The sequence below is a fragment of the Caretta caretta genome, chromosome 6, assembly GCF_965140235.1.
Source record: "Caretta caretta isolate rCarCar2 chromosome 6, rCarCar1.hap1, whole genome shotgun sequence".
Lineage (NCBI taxonomy): Eukaryota > Metazoa > Chordata > Testudines > Cheloniidae > Caretta > Caretta caretta.
The window spans coordinates 27,369,219-27,382,572 of NC_134211.1; the positions used below are offsets into that span (position 1 = coordinate 27,369,219).

Here is a 13,354-nt window from a genome sequence, read left to right on the forward strand (position 1 = left end):
AACATGGACCAGATAAAAGCACACATGAAAATGGAAAAATGGAAAATGAAAAAACAAGTTCTGTATTATTGGTTTGGATATTAGTTTCACTTAAAATATGACACACTAAAGTTACACAATTAAGCCCATTGTTTCTGAGTTGGGATTCAGTCCTGCAAGCTGATGAGCAGTCTGTCCTGATCCAACACAGCGTGTGCTTAACTTTAAGCACATGTATAATTCTACTGATGTTAGTAGAACTACTCACATGTTCATAGTTAAGCATGAGCTTAAGTGCTTTCATGGATTGGGGTCAGAATGCTGAGCACCTTGCAGAATCAAGCTCTTACTAAACACTGTCAGTGTTTTGATAGAAGTGGAAAAGACTTCCAGCATGGTGTTCTGCATCCCGTCCCACAAATTTCAGGATTGTCTTCTATGTGCTGAGTCTTTTTATCTTGTCTGTTCTTGAACATCAAGTTCTGATGCCTTAGCAACCCACCTTGTTAAATGTACTCCATTGTCTAATTGACTCACTGCTAGAAGTGTTTTCTTAACTTGTAATTAAAAATTGTCCTTTTCTAATTTTAGATCAATATTCCTTGTTATGTCACCTTTAATTCTAAAGTAATTCATCCCTCAGCCTCTTATTCTATATGACTAATATAGTATGTATTTTTAGGCCATTATTAAATACCCCCTATGTTATAGGTGGCAGAATAGCGGTGCCTCTTGTTACGAGTGCCTAATACTTTCCATTATAACCCAATGCTTATAACTTTGACAGACTTAAACCTTTCGGGATGGAATTTTCCATGCTTTGTGTCTGCCTCAGGTAGAATTTTTTTTTGTTCACATGGTAGCTACATTCTGCAGTAAAATTGTCAACCAATGTGGGGGTTGTGACTGTGGGAGACAGAATGTTCTCAGGCTCTGAAGCGGGACTATGGAATTCATTCCCATAAAAGATAAGTAGCAGGCATCCTTCAGTCTTGAGAGACCATGGGTATCTGTCCCCTGAGAGGTAAAGAATTTATTCAGTTGGTTTTATGGCAGCCGTGGCTGAAGAGCCCCATTTGAGAGAGACAATCTCTGCCGCAGCTGTCACATTTAAAGGTGATGTTTTGGCCCTTTGGGCTTTGCTTTCTGCAAGCTCTTTTCTCCTCTGCTAAGCTGGGCGGCTTCCTCTCATAACTCCAGAGACCTTTGTTAAGCTCTTCTTTCCAAAGGCTGCGGTCTTGAGTGTGATCTTCCCAGTTGTTCGCATCCATGTCCATTTCTTTGAGGTCTCGCTTGCACACATCCTTGAAATGCAATTTTAGGCGTCCTTCGGGTCTTTTTCCCAGATGCCAATTCACTGTAGGGGATGTCCTTTGGGATGCTCCCCATCATTCATTCAGCACACATGCCCAAGCCAGTGAAGGTATCTCTGAGGAGTGTTGGTAGGCTGGGTCACTTGAGCACCTCAGTATTGGTGACTCTGTCCCTCCAGGAGATGCCAAAGATTTGATGAAGGCAACGTATATGAAAGCTGTTGATTCTCTTTTTCTGATGAGAGTATCAGGTCCTTGTCTTGCTCCCATACAAAAGTGTGCTAATAACACATGCACGATACACACAGATCTTTGTGTGTTCTGTCAGTTTGTTGTTTTGCCATCTCCTCTTGCTCAGTCTAGACATTGTTGTGGCCGCTTTTCCAATGTGGATGTCGAATTCTATTTCAAGTGAAAGATTGACTGCGAGAGTGGATCCCAGGTATTTGAACTCATTCACCACTTCAAGTTCATAGTTGTTGATCTTGATGGAAGGTGCTTCCTCAACATTATGTTAATCTTTTTTAGGCTTATGGTAAGCCCAGAGTCTTGGCAGGCTTTGGGAAAATGTCTATAAGGTTTTGAGGATGAGCATCTGTGTGGGTTGTCACTGCTGCGTCATCAGCAAAAAGGAAGTGTTGGATAAAGGCCTCCTCTGAGTCTTGCAAGACTGAATAGCTTTCCATCAGATCTTGTGTGCAAGTAGATTCCCTCAGTTGAGAAACCAAAAGCTTGTTTCAGTAGCCAGGAGAAGAAGATCCCAAACAGAGCTGGGGAAAATACACAGCCTTGCTTAACTCTGCTACGAATCTAGAAAGCTTCAGAGACTGAGCCATTGTATTGAACTGTGCCATACATATTTTCACGGAAGGATCGAATCATGCTTAAGAGCTTGGGGAGAGAGTTGTCAAAGCACAAATAGTCTGCCTCTATTGACAAGATCAAAAGCCTTTGTGACGTTGATGAAGACTATGTAGAGGGGCTTTTTTTTGTTCTCTGCATTTCTCTTGCAGTTTTCTCAGTGAGACGATCATGTCAATAGTAGGCCTTTCAGCTCTGAAGCCATACTGTGATTCAGGATAGATTCTTTCTGCAAGGGTCTGAAGTCTGTTCAGGAAAACTCGGGCAAAGGCTTTTCCCATAATACTAAGAAGGGATATGCCATGATAGTTGTTACAGTTGCTCCTGTCATCCTTGATTTTATAGAGAGTGATGATATTGGCATCTCTCATTTCTTGTGGTATTTTGCCTTCTTCCCATCATAGGCAGAGCAACTCATGAAGATGTTGCAGAAGAATAGATTTTTCGCATTTTATGACCTCTAACAGTATGCAGTCTTTTCTGGGGGCCTTTTCATTGGGGAGGCCATCTATGGCAAGGATAAGCTCCTCGACCGTTGGTTCATCGTTGAGTTGGTTCATAATAGGCTGGTTTTTGATGACTGTGTCTGTAACAATATTTTCAAGAGAGTAAAGCTCAGAGTAGTGTTCTACCCAGCGATACATCTGCTTGGTATAGTTGTTGATTGTTTCCCCTGTTCTTGATTTCAATGGGCTGTCTTCTTTGATGTTGGACCCAAGGCTTTCTTGATCCCATTATGCTTGTTTCTGAGGTTGCCTGCATCAGCTGCTACTTGGATGCTTTTTCATAAGTGCAGCCAATAGTCATTGGTGCAGCGTCGAGCAGTTTGTTGTACCTTGGTTCTTGCCACTCTTAGTGCTTGTAAGGTTTTTTCATGTGGGTCTCTCTTGTAGTTGATTTGGGCTGTGCGTATGAAATCCAAGACTGGTGTCAACACATTGGGATATGTGCTAAGTCAGTCGTTGGTCTTATTTTCCTTCTTCTCAAAGACAGCCAGCCAGCTGCATCATAGATTGTGTTCTTCAGTTGCTCCCACTTCAGCTGGGCTCTTATGGCACAATGACTGGAGTCAAGGGCTTGCTGGAGTATGTTCTTGTACTGCTGTGACTTTTCTTAGTCCTCAATGGCACTAATGTTGGTACGAGGACATCCTTTTTCTTTAGATCTGTGTATTTTCTTTGGTTCTTTCTCTGCATACCAGAGAATGGTCTGGTCGCACTCAGCACTTTGATAACTGCGGGTAATGAGGACGGTGTTAAGGTTGGTACGCCTTGTGATGATAAGATCCAGTTTGTGCCAGTGGCCAGATCTGGGATGTTTCCAAGACGCTCAGAAGTGAGACTATGGAACTCATTCCCATGGAAGTTAAGACTGACACAGAATTAACCACTTTCAGAACTAAGATGGAGAGAATTGGGTGCCTAACTGACCTTTGTGCCTTTGAATAACTTCCTGTAAATGCAGAACTAATTTGTTTGACTTACTTTTCCTATAATAAGTTCTGCACACACACATAAATAACCCCCTATCAACTAATCAAGCTGTTTTCCCTACAGGTTGGAATGAAAAAGAGAAGGTATTGTTGTTGCTGTTGTTCCAATTTGTATTTTTAAATACTCTGTCATGCTTAGATATTATGGTGATGTGGGTCATATAAATAAGGCTTAGATTTTGTCATGGTTATATTTAGTAAAAGTCACAGACAGGTCATGGGCAATAAACAAAAATCATGGTAGCCCGTGACCTGCCCCTGACTTTTTAACTAAAATTAACTGTGACAAAGTGGTGAAGAAGGGGGTCCAGCACTCACTGCTGCTGCAGCTCTGGGGTCCCCCCTTGCTACTCAGGGTGGCTGAGAGTGCTGGGGTCCCCCTGCTGCCCATGGTGGCTGGGAACTGCCTGTGGCGGTGGCTGGGAGCTGCGGGACCCACCCGTCGCCTGCCGTAACTGAAGCAGAAAACGTCATGGAGGTGGGCATTCCGTGACCTCTGTGACATAATCTTAGCCTCACATATAAGTAACCAGATGTTTAGCTAGAGCTAGCCCTACTTTCCTTGCTTTGTAAAGCACAGTGAGATCTGTGGATAAAAAGCATTTTCTAAGAACTAAATATTGTTGTTCTTCCTGTCTATGGCCAACATTGCTGTTGCTTAAGTCTGTGCTTAAGTCTCATTGATGCTAGTTGCAGCAGCAGAGTTTAAGCAGGTGTGTGTTTGTAGGATCAGGGCCTTTGCGACCAATCCTGCAGGTGATCGCATGTGGGTGAAAGGCTCTTCCCTTGCTTAGCCCCATTATAGTGAATGAGACTCTGCGTGGGGGACAGTAGTCGACTGTGTACTGTCAATTGTAGGATCAGAGACTAAATCCAGGTCTATACTTAAAGTTTTTACCAGTATAATAATGGTTTGGGTTGTGATTTTTTTTTAAGGAGATTTTTATGTTGGCAAAAGCCCAATTGTAGACGCAGTTGTAAAAAAAGTGTTTTTTCTGGTGTAGCTGATTTTGTTTGGGGGAACGGGCATAAGCTGTACCAGCAAAAGCCGGTGTCTTCACTAGGAGGGTTTGCCCATATAGAACTGGTGGAATAGCTAGACCAGCAAAACTTTTCTAGTGTAGACTAGCCCTTAGTATCAGATCGTTTATTAGGATATACCATATGTTAAAAAATATACTTGCTAAAAATGTTTCAGGTGTGTATCAAAGCAGCAGTACTGTAGGGATTTTCTTTGTCTTACCAACTGCCTTTGCATTTTTCTCTAGAATGATCTAATTTGATCTGGACTTGCCCCGTTAAGGTTTCTTGCATCCTTTAGTCTATTTAAGAAGAGGCAAACAGGTTTCAATCATGACAAGCATGCTTACTATAAACCCACTGTGATGGGTTGTCACCCCTGGGGTGCAGTCTAGGAGCTGTGGGAACTGCTGTGCCCCCTAATCCCCCAGCTGGTCTGGTCTAACTCACACTGCTTTGTTGGAGATTCCAGCCAGCCTCTCCAGGCCCTTTTATCACCCAGCGTGATAGCTGGTGGTGCCACACATCCAAACTGGGCTACCTGAGTGCTTTACCTAAGCCACTCAAAGACAGGCAGGAGACAACAGCCAATTTCCCAGCTCCTCCACCATGCACCCTTGCTGGAGTATAAACCCAAAATTATACCATCTTGCACTGCACAGGGATCTGTACCGTGTTAACTCATTAATAAAGTTCACTTTCCCCTCGATGTGGGAAAGATATGCAACAGCCTTTTGTCACAGAGCTGAGATTTTCCCCAGACACTTCACTTAAAGGCACACTGGTTTAGATAAAACAAGTTTATTAATTACAAAAGATAGATTTTTAAGTGATTATAGAATCATAGAATATCAGGGTTGGAAGGGACCTCAGGAGATCATCTAGTCCAACCCCCTGCTCAAAGCAGGACCAATCCCCAATTTTTGCCCCAGATTCCTAAATAGTTCCTTCAAGGATTGAACTCACAACCCTGGGTTTAGCAGGCCAATGCTCAAACCACATAAGTGATAGCGAACAGATCAAAGAAGTTTACCTAGCAAATAAACAAAAACGCAAACTAAGCCTACCATACTAGATAGATTGGATATGAATTAGCAGATTCTCACCCTGACTGATATAAGCAGTCCACCAAGTTTCCATACACGGACTAGAAATCCCTTTAGCCTGGGACCAGCACTTCCCCCTGTTCAGTCCTTGTTCCTCAGGTGTTTCCAGGAGTTCTCTTGTGTGGGGAGTGAGGCCCTGAGATAATGTCATACCCCACCTTATATAGGGGGGAGGGATAGCTCAGTGGCTTGAGCATTGGCCTGCTAAACCCAGGGTTGTGAGTTCAATTCTTGAGGGGGCCATTTAGGGATCTGGGGCAAAAATTGGGGATTGGTCCTGCTTTGAGCAGGGGGTTGGACTAGATGACCTCCTGAGATCCCTTCCAACCCTGATAGTCTATGAAAGCTTCTCCATATGGCGGGAAGTCTTTGTTCCAAACTCAGTTCCCAGTCTGTGGAAAATACATGTACCAAAATGGAGTTCAGTGTCATGTGGTCTGGTCACATGCCCTTGCATGCTCTTCTGAGTCATAGCAGCCATTACTTACAGGCTGGCTGAAATGTTTGCAGGAAGGCTAAGCTCTTCCATGGTCCATTGTCTTTGTTGATGAGCCATTAGCACTGTCTGGCTTCATCATTGTTGTACCTGATTGGCTAGTTGTGGGTGTTAACCGGAATAGGCACATTTGAAATACAGATACATAGTCAATACTCCTAACGTCGGATACAAAAATGATACATGCACACAAATAGGATAATCATATTCAGCATATTGTAACTTTTCCATAAACACCCGACAAGACATATCTTCTACAAAATGCATCATAATTATGTCATAATCGTATCATAATCATACAACTATGAAGAATATGGGGTACGGTGTCACACCCACCACCATCTAATTGAAAAAAAAAACCTTAAGAAATAATAAAGATGATTACAGGGATTTTAGCTGACTGGCAGCTAGAGTATGTCTAGACTAGTTAAATGGATCATATTTGAAAAAATATTAGCTAACCTGTTTATGAATATGACTGTGCAACTGTTGTAGACACAGTTTAACACTTAAAAAGAGCTCCTTCATAAGGGTATGTCTACACTGCAGTGGGGAGTGTGCTTCCAAGTGTGTGTAGACAGACACACTAGGTGTGCTCAAGATAGTGCACTATTTCAACCTGCCCGATGCCCTGCATGTGTAGTCGGGCAGCAAGCCCAAGAAGCCACCCATACTGCTGTAGCTACGTTGCTATTTTTAGGATGCTAGCTTGAGCAAAGCCAGTGTGCGTATATCTACCCGTGCCAGGAAGAAGACTCCCAGCTGCAGTGTAGACATACTCATAGGGCCTGAATCCAAGTCTGACTGCCTCCACCTGTGGAGGTCCATTCGCTTCATCTGTAGAATGAGAAAATGAGGTTAATGATACTTAGCTTCATTTATAAAGCAGTTTGAGAGTTAAAGGTGAAAAGCTCTACGTAAGTGCTTGTGACAGGGTTGACTAGGTCTGGAGGCCCTGCCCCAGAAAAGAGCAAAGGAGAAGTCCTCCAAGCAGCCTAGAGTGGCTGCAGGGGAGCAGCCAATCAGAGGGGCTGCTGGCATGACCAATCAAGGGTCAGAAGGCCCATATAAAAGGAACCAGCAGAGACAGAGCAGTCAGTTGCTGCAGGGAGCTTGAAGAGAGAGGATGAGGTGCCTGGCTAGCTGGAAGAGCAGCAGGACTGTGGACAGATCAGTGCAGGCAGGCTGAGTTCAGGGTACTGAGCCCAGGACCTAGCCAGACCAGGTGAAAGTACTGAGATGGGCCCTGATGGTCTGTTAAAAAGGGCAGTTGTCTCCAGGAAAGAAGCCTTGCTGCTATGGCACCATACCAGTGCTGTGAGAAAGAACTAGGGACTGTATACCCTAGAAGGTGGGGGCGGGCAGTGTGTGTGACTTGGCCAGAGGGCTGAGTCATTGAAGACCTGCTGAAAGAAGCATCAGCCGGGGGTGCCACCCCATTGTAAGAACTGAAAGAAAAGCAGGTTCACAGAAAGGTGGTGCTCGTGAGAGGCAGGTGCTGATGCTGTTACAGTGCTATATACATTAAGAAGTCTATGCTTAGGGTATGTCTACACTACGGAATAAGGTCGAATTTATAGAAGTCGGTTTTTAGAAATCGGTTTTATATATTCAAGTGTGTGTGTCCCCAGAGAAAATGCTCTAAGTGCATTAAGCGCATTAACTCGGCGGAGTGCTTCCACAGTACCGAGGCTAGAGTCGACTTCCAGAGCGTTGCACTGTGGATAGCTATCCCACAGTTCCCGCAGTCTCCGCTGCCCATTGGAATTCTGGGTTGAGATCCCAATGCCTGATGGGGCTAAAACATTGTCGCGGGTGGTTCTGGGTACATATTGTCAGGCCCCCCTTCCCTCCCTCCCTCCGTGAAAGCAAGGGCAGACAATCGTTTCGCGCCTTTTTTCCTGAGTTACCTGTGCAGACGCCATACCACGGCAAGCATGGAGCCCGCTCAGGTAACCGTCACCGTATGTCTCCTGGGTGCTGGCAGACGCGGTACGGCATTGCTACACAGTAGCAGCAACCCATTGCCTTGTGGCAGCAGACGGTGCAGTACGACTGGTAGCCGTTCTCGTCGTGTCTGAGGTGCTCCTGGCCACGTCGGCTGGGAGCGCCTGGGCAGACGTGGGCACAGGGACTAAATTTGGAGTGACTTGACTAGGTCATTCTCTTTAGTCGTGCAGTCAGTCCTATTGAACCGTCTTATGGTGAGCAGGCAGGCGATACGGACTGCTAGCAGTTGTACTGTACCATCTTCTGCCGAGCAGCCATGAGATGTGGATGGCATGCAGTCCTTCTGCACCGTCTGCTGCCAGCCAAAGATGTAAAAGTTAGATGGAGTGGATCAAAACAAGAAATAGACCAGATTTGTTTTGTATTCATTTGCTTTCCACCTCCCCCCCGTCTAGGGGACTCATTCCTCTAGGTCACACTGCAGTCACTCACAGAGAAGGTGCAGCGAGGTAAATCTAGCCATGTATCAATCAGAGGCCAGGCTAACCTCCTTGTTCCAATAAGAACAATAACTTAGGTGCACCATTTCTTATTGGAACCCTCCGTGAAGTCCTGCCTGAAATACTCCTTGATGTAAAGCCACCCCCTTTGTTGATTTTAGCTCCCTGAAGCCAACCCTGTAAGCCATGTCGTCAGTCGCCCCTCCCTCCGTCAGAGCAATGGCAGACAATCGTTCCGCGCCTTTTTTCTGTGCGGACGCCATACCAAGGCAAGCATGGAGGCCGCTCAGCTCACTTTGGCAATTAGGAGCACATTAAACACCACACGCATTATATATATGCAGCACCAGTATATGCAGCACCAGAACCGGGCAAAACGATACCGGGCGAGGAGGCGACGTCAGCGCGGTCACGTGAGTGATCAGGACATGGACACGGATTTCTCTGAAAGCATGAGCCCTGCCAATGCATGCATCGTGATGCTAATGGGGCAGGTTCATGCTGTGGAACGCCGATTCTGGGCTCGGGAAACAAGCACAGACTGGTGGGACCGCATAGTGTTGCAGGTCTGGGACGATTCCCAATGACTGCGAAACATTCGCATGCGTAAGGGCACTTTCATGGAACTTTGTGACTTGCTTTTCCCTGCCCTGAGGCGCATGAATACCAAGATGAGAGCAGCCCTCACAGTTGAGAAACGAGTGGCGATAGCCCTGTGGAAGCTTGCAACGCCAGACAGCTACCGGTCAGTTGGGAGTCAATTTGGAGTGGGCAAATCTACTGTTGGGGCTGCTGTGATGCAAGTAGCCCACGCAATCAAAGATCTGCTGATATCAAGGGTAGTGACCCTGGGAAATGTGCAGGTCATAGTGGATGGCTTTGCTGCAATGGGATTCCCTAACTGTGGTGGGGCCATAGACGGAACCCATATCCCTATCTTGGCACCGGAGCACCAAGCCGCCGAGTACATAAACTGCAAGGGGTACTTTTCAATAGTACTGAAAGCTCTGGTGGATCACAAGGGACGTTTCACCAACATCAACGTGGGATGGCCGGGAAAGGTACATGACGCTTGCATCTTCAGGAACTCTGGTCTGTTTCAAAAGCTGCAGGAAGGGACTTTATTCCCAGACCAGAAAATAACTGTTGGGGATGTTGAAATGCCTATATGTATCTTTGGGGACCCAGCCTACCCCTTAATGCCATGGCTCATGAAGCCGTACACAGGCAGCCTGGACAGTAGTCAGGAGCTGTTCAACTACAGGCTGAGCAAGTGCAGAATGGTGGTAGAATGTGCATTTGGACGTTTAAAGGCGCGCTGGTGCAGTTTACTGACTCGCTTAGACCTCAGCGAAACCAATATTCCCACTGTTATTACTGCTTGCCATGTGCTCCACAATATCTGTGAGAGTAAAGGGGAGACGTTAATGGCGGGGTGGGAGGTTGAGGCAAATTGCCTGGCTGCTGGTTCCGCGCAGCCGGACACCAGGGCGGTTAGAAGAGCACAGGAGGGTGCGGTACGCATCAGAGAAGCTTTAAAAACTAGTTTCATGACTGGCCAAGCTACGGTGTGAAAGTTCTGTTTGTTTCTCCTTGATGAAACCCCCCGCCCCTTGGTTCACTCTACTTCCCTGTAAGCTAACCACCTTCCCCTCCTCCCTTCAGTCACCGCTTGCAGAGGCAATAAAGTCATTGTTGCTTCACATTCATGCATTCTTTATTCGTTCATCACACAAATAGGGGGATGACTACCAAGGTAGCCCAGGAGGGGTGGTGGAGGAGGGAAGAAAAATGCCACACAGCACTTTAAAAGTTTACAACTTTAAAATTTATTGAATGCCAGCCTTCTGTTTTGTGGGCAGTCCTCTGTGGTGGAGTGGCTGGTTGGCCGGTGGCCCCCCCACCGCGTTCTTGGGCGTCTGGGTGTGGAGGCTATGGAACTTGGGGAGGAGGGCGGTTGGTTACACAGGGGCTGTAGTGGCAGTCTGTGCTCCAGCTGCCTTTGCTGCAGCTCAACCATACACTGGAGCATACTGGTTTGGTCCTCCAGCAGCCTCAGCATTGAATCCTACCTCCTCTCATCACGCTGCCGCCACATTTGAGCTTCAGCCCTGTCTTCAGCCCGCCACTTACTCTCTTCAGCCTGCCACCTCTCCTCCCGGTCATTTTGTGCTTTCCTGCACTCTGACATTATTTGCCTCCACGCATTTGTCTGTGCTCTGTCAGTGTGGGAGGACAGCATGAGCTCGGAGAACATTTCATCTCGAGTGCGCTTTTTTTTCTTTCTAGGCTTCACTAGCCTCTGGGAAGGAGAAGATCCTGTGATCATTGAAACACATGCAGCTGGTGGAGGAAAAAAAAGGGACAGCGGTATTTAAAAAGACACATTTTATAAAACAGTGGCTACACTCTTTCAGGGTAAACCTTGCTGTTAACATTACATGCATAGCACATGTGCTTTCGTTACGAGGTCGCATTTTGCCCCCCCCCACCGTGTGGCTACCCCCTCAACCTTCCCCCCTCCCTGTGGCTAACAGCGGGGAACATTTCTGTTTAGCCGCAGGCAAACAGCCCAGCAAGAATGGGCTCCTCTGAATGTCCCCTGAAGAAAAGCACTCTATTTCAACCAGGAGACCATGAATGATATCTCACTCTCCTGAGGATAACACAGAGAGATAAAGAACAGATGTTGTTTGAACGCCAGCAAACATACACTGCAATGCTTTGTTGTACAATGATTCCCGAGTACGTGTTACTGGCCTGGAATGGTAAAGTGTCCTACCATGAAGGACACAATAAGGCTGCCCTCCTCAGAAACCTTTTGCAAAGGCTTTGGGAGTACATCCAGGAGAGCCGCGAATGCCAGGACAAAGTAATCCTTTCACATGCTTGCTTTTAAACCATGTATAGTATTTTAAAAGGTACACTCACCGGAGATCCCTTCTCCGCCTGCTGGGTCCAGGAGGCAGCCTTAGGTGGGTTCGGGGGGTACTGGCTCCAGGTCCAGGGTGAGAAACAGTTCCTGGCTGTCGGGAAAACCGGTTTCTCCGCTTGCTTGCTGTGAGCTATCTACAACCTCCTCCTCATCATCATCATCTTCGTCCCCAAAACCTGCTTCCGTATTGCCTCCATCTCCATTGAAGGAGTCAAACAACACGGCTGGGGTAGTGGTGGCTGAACCCCCTAAAATGGCATGCAGCTCATCATAGAAGCGGCATGTTTGGGGCTCTGACCCGGAGCGGCCATTCGCCTCTCTGGTTTTCTGGTAGGCTTGCCTCAGCTCCTTCAGTTTCACGCGGCACTGCTTCGGGTCCCTGTTATGGCCTCTGTCCTTCATGCCCTGGGAGATTTTGACAAAGGTTTTGGCATTTCGAAAACTGGAACGGAGTTCCGATAGCACGGATTCCTCTCCCTAAACAGCGATCAGATCCCGTACCTCCCGTTCGGTCCATGCTGGAGCTCTTTTGCGATTCTGGGACTCCATCATGGTCACCTCTGCTGATGAGCTCTGCATGGTCACCTGCAGCTTGCCACGCTTGCCAAACAGGAAATGAGATTCAAAAGTTCGCGGTTCTTTTCCTGTCTACCTGGCCAGTGCATCTGAGTTGAGAGCGCTGTCCAGAGCGGTCACAATGGAGCACTCTGGGATAGCTCCCGGAGGCCAATACCGTCGAATTGTGTCCACAGTACCCCAAATTCGAGCCAGCAAGGCCGATTTAAGCGCTAATCCACTTGTCAGGGGTGGAGTAAGGAAATCGATTTTAAGAGCCCTTTAAGTCGAAATAAAGGGCTTCATCGTGTGGACAGGTGCAGGTTTACATCAATTTAATGCTGCTAAATTCGACCTAAAATCCTAGTGTAGACCAGGGCTTAGAGCAGGAGCTCCATAGTAATGGGCCCAATGTACTGTAGCATGGAAGGGAACTAAACTCTGCTGACATTATTTAAAATAAACTTTTCTTGGGGTAGGGGAGGGGGGACAAAATTCTGTTTCCTACCAAACAAATCAATATATTTAAAATGTTTAATAATGATTGTGAACATAAAAATAACCATACTGGGTGAGATCAGTGGTCCTGCTAGCCCAGAATCTTGTCTTCCAGCAGTGGCCAATGCCAGGTGCTTCGGAGGGAATGAACAGAACAGGCAATCATTGAGTGATCCATCCCCTGTCATCCACTATCAGCTTCAGGCAATCAGAGGCTAGGGACACCCCGAGCATCTTGTGGCACCATTCCCCCATCATCGGTTACCATGCAGAACAAACCATTATTCTGCAGCTAACGGAAGTTTGTGGCAGAAGGTGTCTTCTCTGAAGAAGACATAAACCTTATATTAAATACAGGGACACAGGATGTTTCTGTGCCAAATACTGGGAAGGAAGGAAAATCTCTTGGAATTTAACGTAAGCTATTTTATGTGCGTGTCTCTTAAAACAAAACAAAAAGGTTTCTTTTGTAAAACAAATAAGTATACAAATTCTATACAGCACATCTAGAGGATGCAGATTTCCTGAGACAATTCCATGTACAATCCATGCCTCATCAGACATGGCATTTTTGTTTGAAAACTAAATGCTGAAGTTTGGGTAATTGCAATGAGTTTCTCAGCTACATTTTAATACCTTTTCTCCCATC

The 13,354-nt window shown here is 46.3% G+C and overlaps 1 protein-coding gene across 5 annotated transcripts in view; it reads left to right on the top strand.

The window, feature by feature from the left end:
* Nucleotides 1–13,354, top strand: part of SERGEF (secretion regulating guanine nucleotide exchange factor) — a 256,381-nt gene that overhangs the window by 55,329 nt on the left and 187,698 nt on the right. The window lies entirely within an intron of this gene.